The sequence below is a fragment of the Hypanus sabinus genome, chromosome 2 (assembly GCF_030144855.1).
Source record: "Hypanus sabinus isolate sHypSab1 chromosome 2, sHypSab1.hap1, whole genome shotgun sequence".
In the NCBI taxonomy this organism is placed as follows: domain Eukaryota; kingdom Metazoa; phylum Chordata; class Chondrichthyes; order Myliobatiformes; family Dasyatidae; genus Hypanus; species Hypanus sabinus.
In genome coordinates this window covers 132,006,227-132,020,225 of record NC_082707.1, presented here as the reverse complement: position 1 = coordinate 132,020,225, position 13,999 = coordinate 132,006,227, and the positions used below count along the sequence as shown (strand labels likewise).

Below are 13,999 nucleotides of genomic sequence, written 5' to 3'. Positions count from 1 at the left end.
CTTCTTTGTCTGATAAGTGTTTCTCTCACAGTTGTTTAGCTTTAGACTTGCTGATATGGGGATTGTATTCATTTGTTAACCAATGGGGAATGTTACTTTGTCTTGTGAGGCTGGGAACTTGGGGGTGGAGGGTTTTGCTGGTTTTCGAGAGATTCGGGAGGAAGACGCCGAGGAAGGTGGACGTGTGCTGCACTGCTTGGTTGACCACCGGGGGTGGTCCCGGGTGCGAAGACGTGGAGGTCGGAGGCAAGCGACGAGGGGTCGAATGGTTCAAAGGTTGAGCACCAACGATGTGCACTAAACAAACTGAACTTTGATAAGTTGATGCCTTTTGCTTTTTCTTTTCTTTCATATATATTGTATTGCCTAGTACTCTTTTAGTTTTAGTAAACTCTTTAAAGTGTGTTTCATAACGGTATTTGTTGTGGGTTTGATACTGTGTGCGGGCGCGAGGCCTCAACTTGATTCCCACAGCACCTGCGTGTACGGGAGGTGGGATTGGTGAGTGGCTGGATCTCCTTTTCCCCTAGACATATACCAGCCTGTTGGTTAAGTGTTACACAAGTTTGCTGATGAAACTAAAAAAGTTATATTGTAGACTGTGAAGATGATCAAAAATTATAGGAGGATCTTCATTAGCAAGGTAAATGGTAAGTTATATCAGGAGAAGACTTTCATAGCAAAAGGTAAGTACTGAGAAATGGTGTAGAACAAGTAGATTTAGAAGTACAAAACACAGTCCGCCGAAAGCAGCATTACAGGTCAACAGGGTAGTGAAGGTGGCATTGTCCAGGCTGGCCTTCATCAGTCAGGGCACTGAGCTAGGACTTCACCTTGCAGTTGTTTAAGGTGTTGATGAGGCTGCCTCAGTACCATTCAACACGTTTCAAGTTCTGGGTCTGTGTACCCCTTCCGGAACTGAATCTTCAACCTCCTTATTGGGAGATTACAATCAGCAGATTGGTAATAGCATCTCCTGCTTGAAGACTAACAACACAAATGCACCTTAGGGATGTGTGTTTAGCCCATTTCTCCTACACTCATAACTGTATGGCTAAGCACAGCTCAAGTACCAGCTATAAATTCACCAATGACACCAATGTGGATAGCTGGAGTGGCCCCTTTAAAGAGTTAGGACCATCCCACAAATTGGCTATCATGTTTTGGGTGCCAAGAATTGAGTATTCAGTGCTCAGTCGCAAGCCCAACAAGAAATATCATACAGTGTTTTGATTTGTGCTCAGTTCTTGATCTAGTTTCATTCACTGAATCTCAGATGGTGATGAGGAGGCAAGATAGATCAGCTGATTGAGTGGTTTCACAAAAACAACTTTGTATTCAAAAATCCACAAAACCAAGGAACTGACTGTGGACTTCAGGAAGAAATCAAGAGAACACACACCAGTTCTCATTGAGGGGTTTGTGGTAGAAAGGGTGACCAGCATCAGTTTTATGGGTGTCAGCATCTCAGAAAATCTATCTTGGGCCCAACATATTGATGCAGTCATGAAGGCAGCATACCAGTGGCTCTACCTCATTAGGAGTTTGAGGATATTTGGTATGCCACCATCTACAGATGTATAACGGAGAACATTCTGAGGTTGCACCACAGCCTGGTATAGAAGCTCCAATGTGCATGATTACATGAGGTTGTAGAAGGTTAAAAATGGCTCTGTACACTTCATGGGCACAACTCTCCACGTCATTAAGGACATTTTGAAATAGCAATGCCTCAGAAGATGCACCTATCATTAAAGACCGTCGCCATCTGGTAATGCCTTCTTCTCATTACTATCAAGAGGGAAGAAGTACTTGAGACTGAAGATCCATACTCAATGTTTTAGGAAGAACTTCTTCGTTGCCACCATCAGATTTCTGAACGGTCCATAAAAATTACCCCATTATTTCTCTGGAGGACAATATTCAAGTTTGTAACTTAAAAGTCATTTTCTTACATCTTGCACTGCAGTGCTGCTAGAAATCAACAAATATTATGTCATATGCCATTGATAATAAACCTGATTCTGATTCTAGTGACTCTGATCTACCCAGGTATCACATAAAAGGACACAGATCATTAGAACACAATGTCCAAATTAGAGCACATCTTTTCTGTCTGAGTTTGTAATCATTGTGCTTGGGTTACCTATGCACACAATACAACAGCTTCTTTTTATTGCAGGAAGACTGCATAGCAAAGCAGAATGAAGAAAACCCCAATTGAAGAGGGTCCGATCACAAAGGATGGAGATTTGTTTCAATTGCGGTAGGTAACAAAAGAAAAAAAGAAATATATTGTAGAATAGTTGTCTTGAAGGTAAAGAACAAGCTTGACACTACTTCATAATACAGATTTCCAATCTCACATAAATACTTTTCTTGCTACAAAATAACCATGTCTATAACTCAATCTATTTTTTTTATTGAAAAGACTATTCTCTTCTCTTTAAAAGCCCAATAAAAATTCATGAAATGAAATCCATTGTTGAAGGCAGATGGATGTCTTTTGAATAGTATAATTGTTTCATTTTGCCAATGTTAACATTATGACACATAAACTAAAAGAAAAATTAAGACAACCAGATTTGTTTTTACTGAATAACTTTCATGACCTCAGGTGATGCCAAATTGATTTCCAACAAACGTAGTATTGTGAAATATCTTCACTATTATAACGCACAAAACACAGCAACTTTACGGAGAGCAGGCTCATTTGTGATAATAAGCTGGTGATGTGTTTCCAAGTGTTTTATGGAGGGCTAAGGATAGGCTTTGTCACAGGAAGGAGTAGGGAATAATTTATCTGCTCTTCTTTAAGATAGTGACCTGGGCCACTATTCCCGCGTGCAAAAATGAAATGAGCACCATTTCAGTATCTCACCAGAGAAGGGGCAGTGCAGCCTCTTACATGAAACTTTAAATTAATAAATTGGTTAATTATTGTTACAGGTATTGTGATACTGTGAAAAACTTGTCTTGCATACCATCCACACAAATCGATTCATTACAACAGTGCATTGAATTGGTACAGTGCAGAGACAGTGCAGTGCAAACTGAATTAAGATGCAAGAAAGGTCACACCAAGGCAGATGATGAGTTTAATTCAATTTTACCACACCAGTGAACCATTCAAAGATCTCATAACAGTGGGATTCTAGCTGTCCTTGACCCTGGTGGTGCATGCATTCAAGATTTTGTATCTTTTGCCCAATTGCAGTGGTGAGGGTGTAACAGGTAATGTCTGGGGTAGGTGAGGCCTTTGACTATGCAGGCTGTAGAAGCTCTAAAGTAATATGACAGGTTCAGAAAACTACTTTAAAAAACATATCTGAGTACATTAGAGGACAACAAAACGTGTAAGATGATGTAAAAAAATTGTCCACCAGACATTTTACCGCAATATCTGACCTGCACATCCATCATCCATGCATCAGTCTGGAAGGTGCTGGTTTTCAGATCCAATATAAGAAAATAAAGGCTCTGATCATCTTCTGAGGTAAGCGGACATACGTGCTACATTGCTTTGAGCTCAGTGTGTGCTCCTGGGTATGTCAGCGTTAATTGAATCAATTCCAAAAGAGGTCATTACAGTGTTATATATAGCAAGAGATGTATTACTAACAGTGCTGTCAGGAACTCCTGCCTTCTTTGCTGCTGCATGCTGCTGTGTTTGGATCCTAGTGCTTCTGCAGTGAAAGGTAGCCCACACCTAGCTGTGGAGAGGCTGCCTCTGAGCATTCTACACTCAACACAAAGATATGGGATGCAGAGATGAGTGTGTGCAGGTCACTGCTGCTGACCAGCATCATCTGCTCCATGTGGCTGAGAGACCAGGGTACAGTACTGGCCACCCCCCCCCCCCACCCACACACACACATCTCAGCAGTGATCATCTGCACCACTTATTCCCTTACAGACAGCTTCACCACATCTGGTCTTGGGGTGATCCATGGTAGTTGACAACACAGCAGAGGGCAGGGATTTGTGCAAGATTTCCGGCAGCCAGGTTCCTGCCACAGCAGCATACAGCCCTTGTGGAAACCATCTATTAAAGTACAGACAGTTGAGTGCTCAGACTGGAGCACCAGAAGGTCGAGAACGAATATGTACCCTGCGGGGTTGAGCTGAGTGGAGTTCTAGTACTTAAAGCCCCATGTCAGTGTTACAAAGGGCATGCAAGCTTTCCCTTTGCCACAGCAAGTCAATATTTGACAATCAACATCACATACACACAGCATTTATCTGGTCATTATCAGACTGTCCTTTGTGAGAATCTACTGAACACAAGTTAACCGATGTGTTTCAATAATATAGCTTTGAGTAAACTAAAAAAAAGTTTCACTTGCTGTAAAATGTACAATAGAACTACTTCTTACCTTGCTTTTATTTAATATCAATGGGCAACACCTTAGAAAATATGTCAGGTTTCCCAGACAAGCACCAAGGACGGGGAAAATGAAGCAAAAGATACGTCAGGGGTTTGAGAGAGCAAATACATAGATATTGGACCACAGCCAGAAGGACTGGTAACCAGAGCACTCAGTTTCAAGATAATTTTTTAAAGAATCAGGAGAAATGTTTGGAGAACTCCCTTGATACACCTAGCACTTTAATCCAGGACGTTGTATCTAAAAGACTGAATCAACAGCAATGATAAAGAGGTTAAATGTCTGAAAAAGGGAATACTTGCTTGACGATGGGAATTGAGCAGTCTACGAGACTAATTGCACAGCACCTGCAGAGTCAGAACACGTATGGTGGGTCAAATATCTGTGACATGAGCTGCATACTTCCTGTAACCTTGTATCTTACGAGCAGCAGAGCCTTTTAAATACCTGGGTTTTTAAACAGCACCCCATTGCAAAATGTTTCAAACAGAGAGATTATTTTTGAAGTCCTCTTGACTTTGCAGTTGTCAGAGAGATTTTAAAAAGTAACATTACAAATTTTGCTACCTGAAACAGATGTTAGAAAGTACACTGCCAATCAGTTTTAATGAAGCACATAATTATGTATGCAGATCCATAACATGATGTGCATCTCCACTGGTCTTGAATTTTATAAATGCAGCAGTATTGACCACAAGTCTAGCATTTATTAATTAGGAAGGCCTTACAGGCTATCCCCATTAATCACTATAATGAAGTTGACGACTGTGGCCTGACCTGAGGAATAAAGGCTGCATGTAGCAATGACAGAATTCCAAGACAGTGGATGTGATTAGGTAATTTCATCATCCGCAGTCAGTAACAAAGATTTAATTGAAGCACATTCTATGTGTGAAACTTCCCATCACTCCTTTACAAATACCCTGCTTAGAAAGGGTGAAATTACTGCAGTTTCTTTCTTTAGTTTAATTTCCCCTGGTCATTAAATGAACTTTCTGAGTAAAATGACATCTTTCTGTTTACCATCAACTCTCTCCTGTGATCCCAGAAATATTCACTGCTCTGTCCTGTTGTCTCACATATTTGGCTGACAGAGTCGTCAAAGCAGTCTCTTGAAGTATGATAGTTGATAACCGGAAACAAATGCACTGGCATAATTTCCCTGTGATAACACTCAGATAACAAGTGTAGGGAGGATTTTAGATGCCACACAACACACGGAAATCACTGTAACACTTGCATTAGCAGTTACACATTAGTGCTGGCCAACCACAAAGCATCACCATAACTAAGTCTTTCAAAACCAAACAACAAAGATCTGCACAAGTGCCATGTTGCATAATTTGTTTTGGTCCAATGTGAAGTTCATAGTCCCTCCCTGCAGGGTGGCAAAATTATTAACACTGGATACTTTAGGCACCAGCTGTGGGGGACAGACACACGTACATTGACACATTGGCAAGATGTTAATTAGCTCCACATCATCCCTACAGAAGCTGTGCTTCTATTCTGTCAATGTACATTTAAGGATTAACTTGGAATTTTATCTGAGGGTAGTTTCAGCTGCCAATTACCATCAGAGTCCCAACAATGAGACATATTTTCTGGTCTGACACTAGTAGCATCCTTAACAACTGAAGATCTGCTCAATACAAGCATTGGATTACCAACTCCAACACAGAGGATTGATTTGGCTCCATTCTCTTTTCCCTAGGCACTCGATCTTGAAACCTGAATCATCCCCAAAGATTCTGTTTCATTTTGCACTCCAAATCCAATTGCTTCATATGCATGCCAAGACTAGCCAATTATATTCTGACTGCAGAGCAAGCACAGGCCAAGAAACAGTTCTTATCTTAAGTTCACATCTTCCTCAGTTACATGAACATACTTCCTCCTGAAATATCCTGTGCCACAAAAGCCAATCTACAGCCAGTTGAATTCACTCAACATGATATCAAGGAATGCCTAGAGGATTGAATACAGCAAAGGCTTTAAAAGGATGCCATCTTCCAAGTGTAGTATCTGTGATTCACGAGAAGTATTTCAACTCTAACTGAGCTCTTATAGTATAGTTACAAAGGTAGCATCTCCCCAAACTCACTGAAAATTTTCCAGGGTATGCTCAATTTAGAAAAAGCAGGACAAACCAAACCAGTTAATTACTGCTCAGTCTATCCTCTGCCATCAGGGTCATGGAAGGAATCATTGAAAGTGTTACCAAGTAGCATGAGTTTACCAATAGCTCACTTATCAATGCCCAGCTTAGACTTTGCTAGAACTGTTCATTTTCAAATTTCACCAAAGCTTCGACTAAAGAGTTAAATTCCAGAGATGAGGTAAGAGATGGTGCCCTGGAAATCAATGTGGCATTTGACTACCGTGGCAGCACGGAGAGAAGGGAAAACACTGCAATGGTTGCAGTCATACCTTGCAAAAAAGGAAGGTGGTGAAAGGTCAACCATCCCAGTCCTACGGCACCTCAAGAGAATTCTTCAGCAGCTTCATCAAGAACCCTGCTATCACAAGTGAGGATGTTGATTGATAACTACACATTTCAGTTCCATTTCCAATGCTGCAGTAAGTGAAGCAGCTATGCCTGATTGTAGTAAGAACCAAAAAAAGAACATTCAGCCACAGCTGGTAAATGGCAAGAAACATTTGTGCCGCAGAATTGACAGAGTACTAGACTCATCTACTGAGATATTCCTGAAACTAGTGATCTCACATTAAGGACTCTTTACCTTGTTATTTCATGCTCTCATTATTTATTGCTATTTATTCATATTTGCAGTAACACGGTCGTTGTCTTCGGTGCTCTTGCTCTTTCATTGATCCTATTTATAGTTAATATTCTATAGATTTGTTGGGTATGCCCGCAGGAAAAAGAATCTCAGGGATGTATGTGGTGACATGTATGTACGCTGATATTTAATTTTACATTGATTTTCAATACAGAGTCCAACTACATCCCACATAATCTGCTTTTAACCCCAATGCAAAAGCCATCACAAATCTCTGTGTTGTAGCACATGGGAAGTGATCCCTCACTGAACCCAATTCATTATGAAGTATGGGAAACAGAATCAAATGCTACTGACCAACAGTGAAACCCTGGGCTATCCATAAAGGAGATATGTAAGCTCTTTGCAGACTGCTGTGTGAACCTTATGCATTCTTAGTCTGCAAGCTCTCGTTTTCTAATACACACCAGGAAATAATGCTGGCTGAGCTCCTTAGTATTTCTAGTAAAGGTCTTTTATAGGAAATTAAATAAATTACAATGTCTCATTAAATCTAGAGATTTGATCTACTTATTCAAACAGGTCATCACAAAATAATTTTGTCCATGATTCCTGTATAGAATGATTCACCATGAGGGTCTTTTTTTTTTAAACAAAAATATGTTGCTACCTCCCAGCTTTATGCTCTTTACCTCATCATTTTTTGAGCCAGCCTATTATTATGTCTCATTTTCCTTTCCTGCTCAATGTGCTTCCCCGGCATGATCTTCAATTCTTGCTGAATGCAAGGCTTGTCAAACAATTATTTTTCTACATTCTCTCTGAGGTGCCTCAAGGCTGTCTTTTAACTAATGACAGTGTCCACTCTTACGGAGTCAGTTTTCATGTGGACAGTGAAAACACCAAGCGATCACTTTCCATCTCGAATCCCAGTCACTTTTGAAACACAAATTCTTGGATAAGTTGCATCTCTCTGCAGCTCAAGGTCAGAATGACTGAAGCCAATATCGTCGTACTTCACTATCTACCTCTACTTGGGTCTGGCTTCAACCTCCTCCATGTCTATATTTTTTCAGCCCATGCTATAATGCTGTGATTAGCCTTTTGCCTGATTCAGAACTGAATCCAAATCCTGGAGCTGTGAGGTTTGGCTATGCACTCACATGGAACCTTTCAGCCAATCTTGCAATGTGTTTTCATGTGAAAAATATCAACAAAATCAAGTGAAACTCCAAGACAAGCAGTTGGAGACATACAACACTGGGCTCGTAAAAGGGTTCACAGACACTGCCACACTATCAATAGTCGTAACTATACTCTGCATCCTCTGCGCAATAGGTAGTGGAGATTCAAATCTGATTCAGTCCCACAGGATCAAAAGTTAGTTTACTTTCTATTGTGAAAAATAGTATTTTAATGCAAAAAGAACATTTATTTTTGGTTGCAAAGTATTACCCACTCTGCCTTAACTTACCCTTTTTTCCACAGCAGAATTCCCTCAAAGTACTTTTGCCAAGTACACATAATCACTTTTTGTTAAATCCCTATTGAAAAGGTTCCAACATCCTCCACTATCACTACATACTTCCTGACCCATTGGAGGTCATCACGCCCCAAATCTCTACGTCCTGCAGCATCCTCCTTCACTGACTCTTCTTACCAAAATTTCCTTAAAGCTTCATTCCTCTTACTCCTGACATCAAGAGTTGAATTTTTCACCCTCAGAACCCTTTTGAAACACAGCTTCCCACAGAAACAGATGATTTCAAAGTCGCTCCAGCAGGGTTGGGATCCCATTGTATTCTTTCTACTTATTTGAGAAAAGCCTCAAGAAGTTTGTTTATGAAGTGGAATTACAAAAATGCAGCTGGGATTTTTAAATGCCTTAAATATTTGTATCATTGCAGAGAACTCGTCTGGAAGGAATTTCTCACACCACGTTCTATTTGTGAGAGAAATTTATCATAATTTAGCACAAAACAAGAATCATTAAAACTCAGACTAGGAATGAAGTAATGACTCAATATACCATATCTTTTAAACCATTTCATCTTTTAAGTGGAGACATTCTGGTCAATATCCTGTTATATACTTACATCTGCAGTGTAAGGAAAGAAAGTAAAACAAACAGAAAAAAAGTAAAAGACTTGTCTCCTGAGAATGCCAGCTACCACGTGTTTACCAGACAGCAACTTCTTTTAGAGATATTATTCACAATTATCCACCAGGATGTACCCATGCCAGTAGTAGCCCAGTATTTTTAGGGAGCTAATTTCCTACAGAACTAAGCCTAACAGTTGATTCACATCAACCAAGAACTGCATTCTCTGCTATTCTGAGGGAGATCCTCCATTCAATGTGTCAAGTTAGTTCTCAAACAGAGCATGACATTTCTTTAAATAAACTATTCTACCACCACATTCCCAACCCATTCTATAGTAGTTTCCTAATAGATTTTGTGGGCTTTAATGGAAAGAAAGTACTATGGATTAAAATGCTCTATTTAAAATTATGAGCTCATAAATTCCCATGTTGTCCCTCATTAATCCATAATCATCTGTGACATTGCTCGTTTGGTGATACCTGCTGACATCACTGTGAAGGATGCATTGTTCCACTTCAGTCAGCTCCCCATGTCCTACTTTAAAAATCTGCAGCATGCCTGTTAATGAGCTACAGAATAGAATACAGCCGGGAATAGCTAAGGAATCTGAGAGGCAGAGCCTCACTATGATCCTGAACTAATTGCATGCTTTTAACTTTTTCTCCAATGCAATCTCATGCCTAGAAATTAGTGCACTGCCTGCTTGTGAAGCACTAAATCATCATGTTTAACACAAACTCCGACACAAATTCCTTGTAAAATTATATTGATCAAAACATAAGGATGGCATACACGCTGTAATAGATGCTAAAGTTCCTTACACAACCTTACAATTGAAGATGCTTGCTGCCAATTTGCTTTGCACTAATTGAAGGAGTATATCAGCCATTGAAGGCACACTCCCTTGGCAACCAGTCTGCAATCACCCTGGCTGTCAAAGAAGAAAGAACTTTGCAAGGGAGAGTGAGAGAGCTCCAAAATTTACTGAGCGGGACTTAGACCTGGTTATGGGAATTCACATGAAGAGGGAGGTCTGGCACTCACGTTTCTTCTCTTTTAAGAAGGATTGGTGGGGGAGGGATGAACAAGGTGGGAATAGACTAGCCAGGATCACTGTGTGAAGAGCTGGGCAGGATGTGGTTCACACAAGAGCAAGAGTCCCCACATAAGAGGAGTGTTGTTATGGTCTCAGAGAGTACAAATAAGCAACACAACACCAGACATCACACACACGAAGCACACAAAAACAAAGAACTCCATTCACATTCCCAACATATCCCTACCACTGACATTCTCTGACCTTTACTCACAATGAGGTCAGGCCACCAAATTCCAAATTAGGATAATGATAAGAATGCTAATCACAAGTCTGTTCAACAGGTGCTGTACATAATTTTCAGTTGCTGTGAATGAGCCACTATTGCTTCTGAGTAGCAATTCAAGAACATCAAACAGATGTGAGGAGCATGCATATCTGTGCTGAGATTAGAGTTCTTCAATCTAAACATATAGCAGAACATGGTAGAACAATTCATAGAGCAAGTCGCAGACGTAAAATAGGGTAGACAAATGGTTTTGGGAGGATGTGAGGGATGAATATCATCTGGGTGGTCTCTGATTATTATGGTTGTTCAAGTCATGATATGAAGACAGTAACTTGTCTACATTGGCAGCAAGAACCCCATGACAGCATCTATGAGGCAGTCCATTAGAACAGGCAACTAATGGTTTCCTCTCCCCTTCGTTAGGGCACGAGGCTGTTACTGTTCAGCAGGAACATCCCCTGGTAGTGTGCCTCATCCTCCTTTGCCTTGCAACACGTAATACTCAGGTTCTGAGTTTCCCTACTGTGCTTCCTCTAGAACTAGCTGCTATCATTGGTTCTCATTCTAGCTGTCAGCATACAGTTAAGATCTCTGCATTTGGTTAGCATAAAATGCAAGGTGCCCTTGGGCTGACAGCAATGGAATCTTTTTTTAAACAAGACCAACAGGATTTTTGATCGAGGTTCCAGTTCTTGAATAGCAGCTGTGAAAAGGTAACAAATTAGTGAAAGTGGTCAGTGAAACAGGGCTCAACCCCTGTCCTCAGGATCCACTCCTCAGAGCAATGCAAAATGCTAAAAACATGGTAAGTCTGGGCTCTATGACCAAAGGCACCCTATGAGCATTCTCCATGAGAACAGGCTGAGTCAACTTGGCCTTTTCTCCTTGGAGCGACGGAGGATGAGAGGTGACCTGATAGAGGTGTATAAGATGATGAGAGGCATCGATCATGTGGATAGTCAGAGGCTTTTTCCCAGGGCTGAAATGGCTGCCACGAGAGGGCACAGTTTTAAAGTGCTTGGAAATAGGTACAGAGGAGATGTCAGGGGCAAGTTTTTTTTATTCAGAGGGTGGTGAGTGCATGGAATGGGCTGCCAGTGACAGTGCTGAAGGCAAATATGATAGGGTCTTTTAAGAGACTTCTGGATAGGCACATGAAGCTTAGAAAAATAGAGGACTATGGGTAACCCTAGGTAATTTCTAATATAAGTACATGTTTGGCACAGCAATGTGGGCTGAAGGGCCTGTCTTGTGCTGTAGGGTTTCTATGTTTCTATGTGTATTTCCCAAAAACATGACCTTAAGCTTGCGGATATCCTTAAGATCACCTGAACATGAAGGGAGTGCTTACGTGCTCCCTGGGTTATCACTGGAGACCTTACAGGCATGTGAATGCAGTCAACGGCTATCTGAACCCAAAAGGAACCAGTGATGTTGGCAGATCTCAGTACCCAACAGGCTGCTTGCTTCACACTGAAATCAAAGCAGGTAAAATAACTTCTCTGTCAGGATGATGTCTAGGTAGCCTCTCTGAAGTAATGGCAAACGGCCAGTTATGAAACTGTACAGTGATCTAGCTCAGGTCAGTGGGGAAGATTTTGTTGCAAGCTAAGGTGAATTTGACCTTGACTGGAAGTGCAAACCATGCATGAAAGCATGGCCAAAGACCCTCGTGTAGCATTTCGCAAAACTCAGCTTTGAAAATACAGAGCTTGCAAAATACTTTGTTCATCTAAGAGTTTCAGAAAGTGTGATGTTACTCTGGGAGAAGCCCTTCACAGATAACTATACCATTTTCTTCTGCCCAACCATCACATAACCCAAAGGTCCAGCCATAGTCATAATGATACCCTCAGTGATGGAGTGCTGTCAATGATCTCAATGATGGACTATTCTGGCTACTGAGCATCTCAGCCCCTAAATGCTGGAGTAAGACTAACTGCTATTTTATGCATGTACTGTGAGCTCTACAATAATCTCTTGTTGGTTCTGACGCTGCCAATTTGGTCTTCAGAGAGTACCTTTAAATAGGTGAAGAAAATAAACCAATTTGTTCCACCTGCTCCTAGATAATCTAAAACAGAGACTGAACCACTGAGCTCCAATTTCACCTGGAAGTCCAAAAAGGGAATTGGCATGACTGGTAATGTCATTCTGTGACACACCAGATTGGGATAAACTCGTGTGGATCAACAGTTTAATTCTGCATCGAGCACATTTCACTCAGAAATAATTGCAAGCACAATATACTTCAGATAAAATCAAATTTTTACATGATTAGTACCATGGAAAGGATGATAATACATCCAATTTCTCAGCTTTAATTTTTTTATTATGTGTTCTGCTGAGCACTAATGCCACACTATCCATCTATGACTTCTATCATTTCCAGCATCGGAAAGCGTTTCAAATTCAGAGAGGCACCACACAGCTCAAACATAATGGCATCATAACATGTTAACTCTTCTCTGTATTTTAGCTCAGAACCATACCCTCAGTTATAACCAAGGAATGTGTAAATGTTTCCAGTAGCTATGTAATGCTTATTATTTTTTTAATCTGCTTATTTGTGTGGTAATAACCCAATTGGAAAGACTGTTCTTCAATAGCCAGTTTAAAAGACTTACTAATAGAAAAGGCAGGGAGATTATTGCATCTTGAACAGTGAGAGAAAATCAAAAAAGACAACAGTTAGGCAATTACATATGTACAAATTTATTAAAAGCACTATTCCAAGAGAATAAGGGGTGCTTTAGCTGAATTTATTTTAACATCATAGCAAAATGAGTTCAATAGTTGTATAATTTCTGTTCCCTGAAGCAGTTTTCCCAGTACTCACTCACAAGCAGATTTCCTTCCTCAACCCCCATACTCCTACCAATATCCTTGTCAGTTAGTTAGCTTCACATCGGTATTTTTCCTAACATACAACAGCGAAAGAAACATGATTGTGCTAGATAAAAAGCACATTCTATAACTAAGCTGAATAATCAACAAGTTTTCAATGCTTACCTTGCAAACTTGAGAAATTCCTCAAAGTTATCTGAAATAATGCACTTATGATATGAATTTAGGACTGTAAGGAATGGTGTAGGGAGTGAACAAGTAATGCAAGGTTCAAATTCCAGCTTGGCTGCTTAAACCTTTGAATACAGTTAATAAAATAATCAGAGATATGTTAGTCTGTTATCAGCAGAAGCGAGCAATATAGGGCTCCTATAAAGACCGATTCACTTAATGTCATATAAAGAAAGCAATCGGCCATCATAAATGCAATCTGGTTTATGCACAATTTGAGCCCAACCTACTATTGACTCTTCATTGGACTCAGAATTTGCATGGCAGGAATTTAACTGAATTAAGATTAAATCTTCTCCCCAATCTCAGGTCAATTGAAGATGGACAATTGACAGTGACGTTGCTTGCGGCAGGCTTATC

The 13,999-nt window shown here is 40.4% G+C and overlaps 1 protein-coding gene and 1 long non-coding RNA gene across 8 annotated transcripts in view; one reads left to right on the top strand and one right to left on the bottom strand.

Annotated features, from left to right (window-relative positions):
* The window catches only part of LOC132383951 (alpha-(1,6)-fucosyltransferase), an 825,511-nt gene that overhangs the window by 468,753 nt on the left and 342,759 nt on the right, over positions 1-13,999 (bottom strand). The window lies entirely within an intron of this gene.
* The window catches only part of LOC132384006 (uncharacterized), a 55,302-nt gene that overhangs the window by 22,685 nt on the left and 18,618 nt on the right, over positions 1-13,999 (top strand). For all 3 annotated transcript variants that reach the window (XR_009508822.1, XR_009508826.1, XR_009508825.1), the window contains exon 2: positions 2,183-2,266. This is a non-coding gene — a long non-coding RNA (uncharacterized LOC132384006). The remainder of the gene's footprint in view (positions 1-2,182; positions 2,267-13,999) is intronic.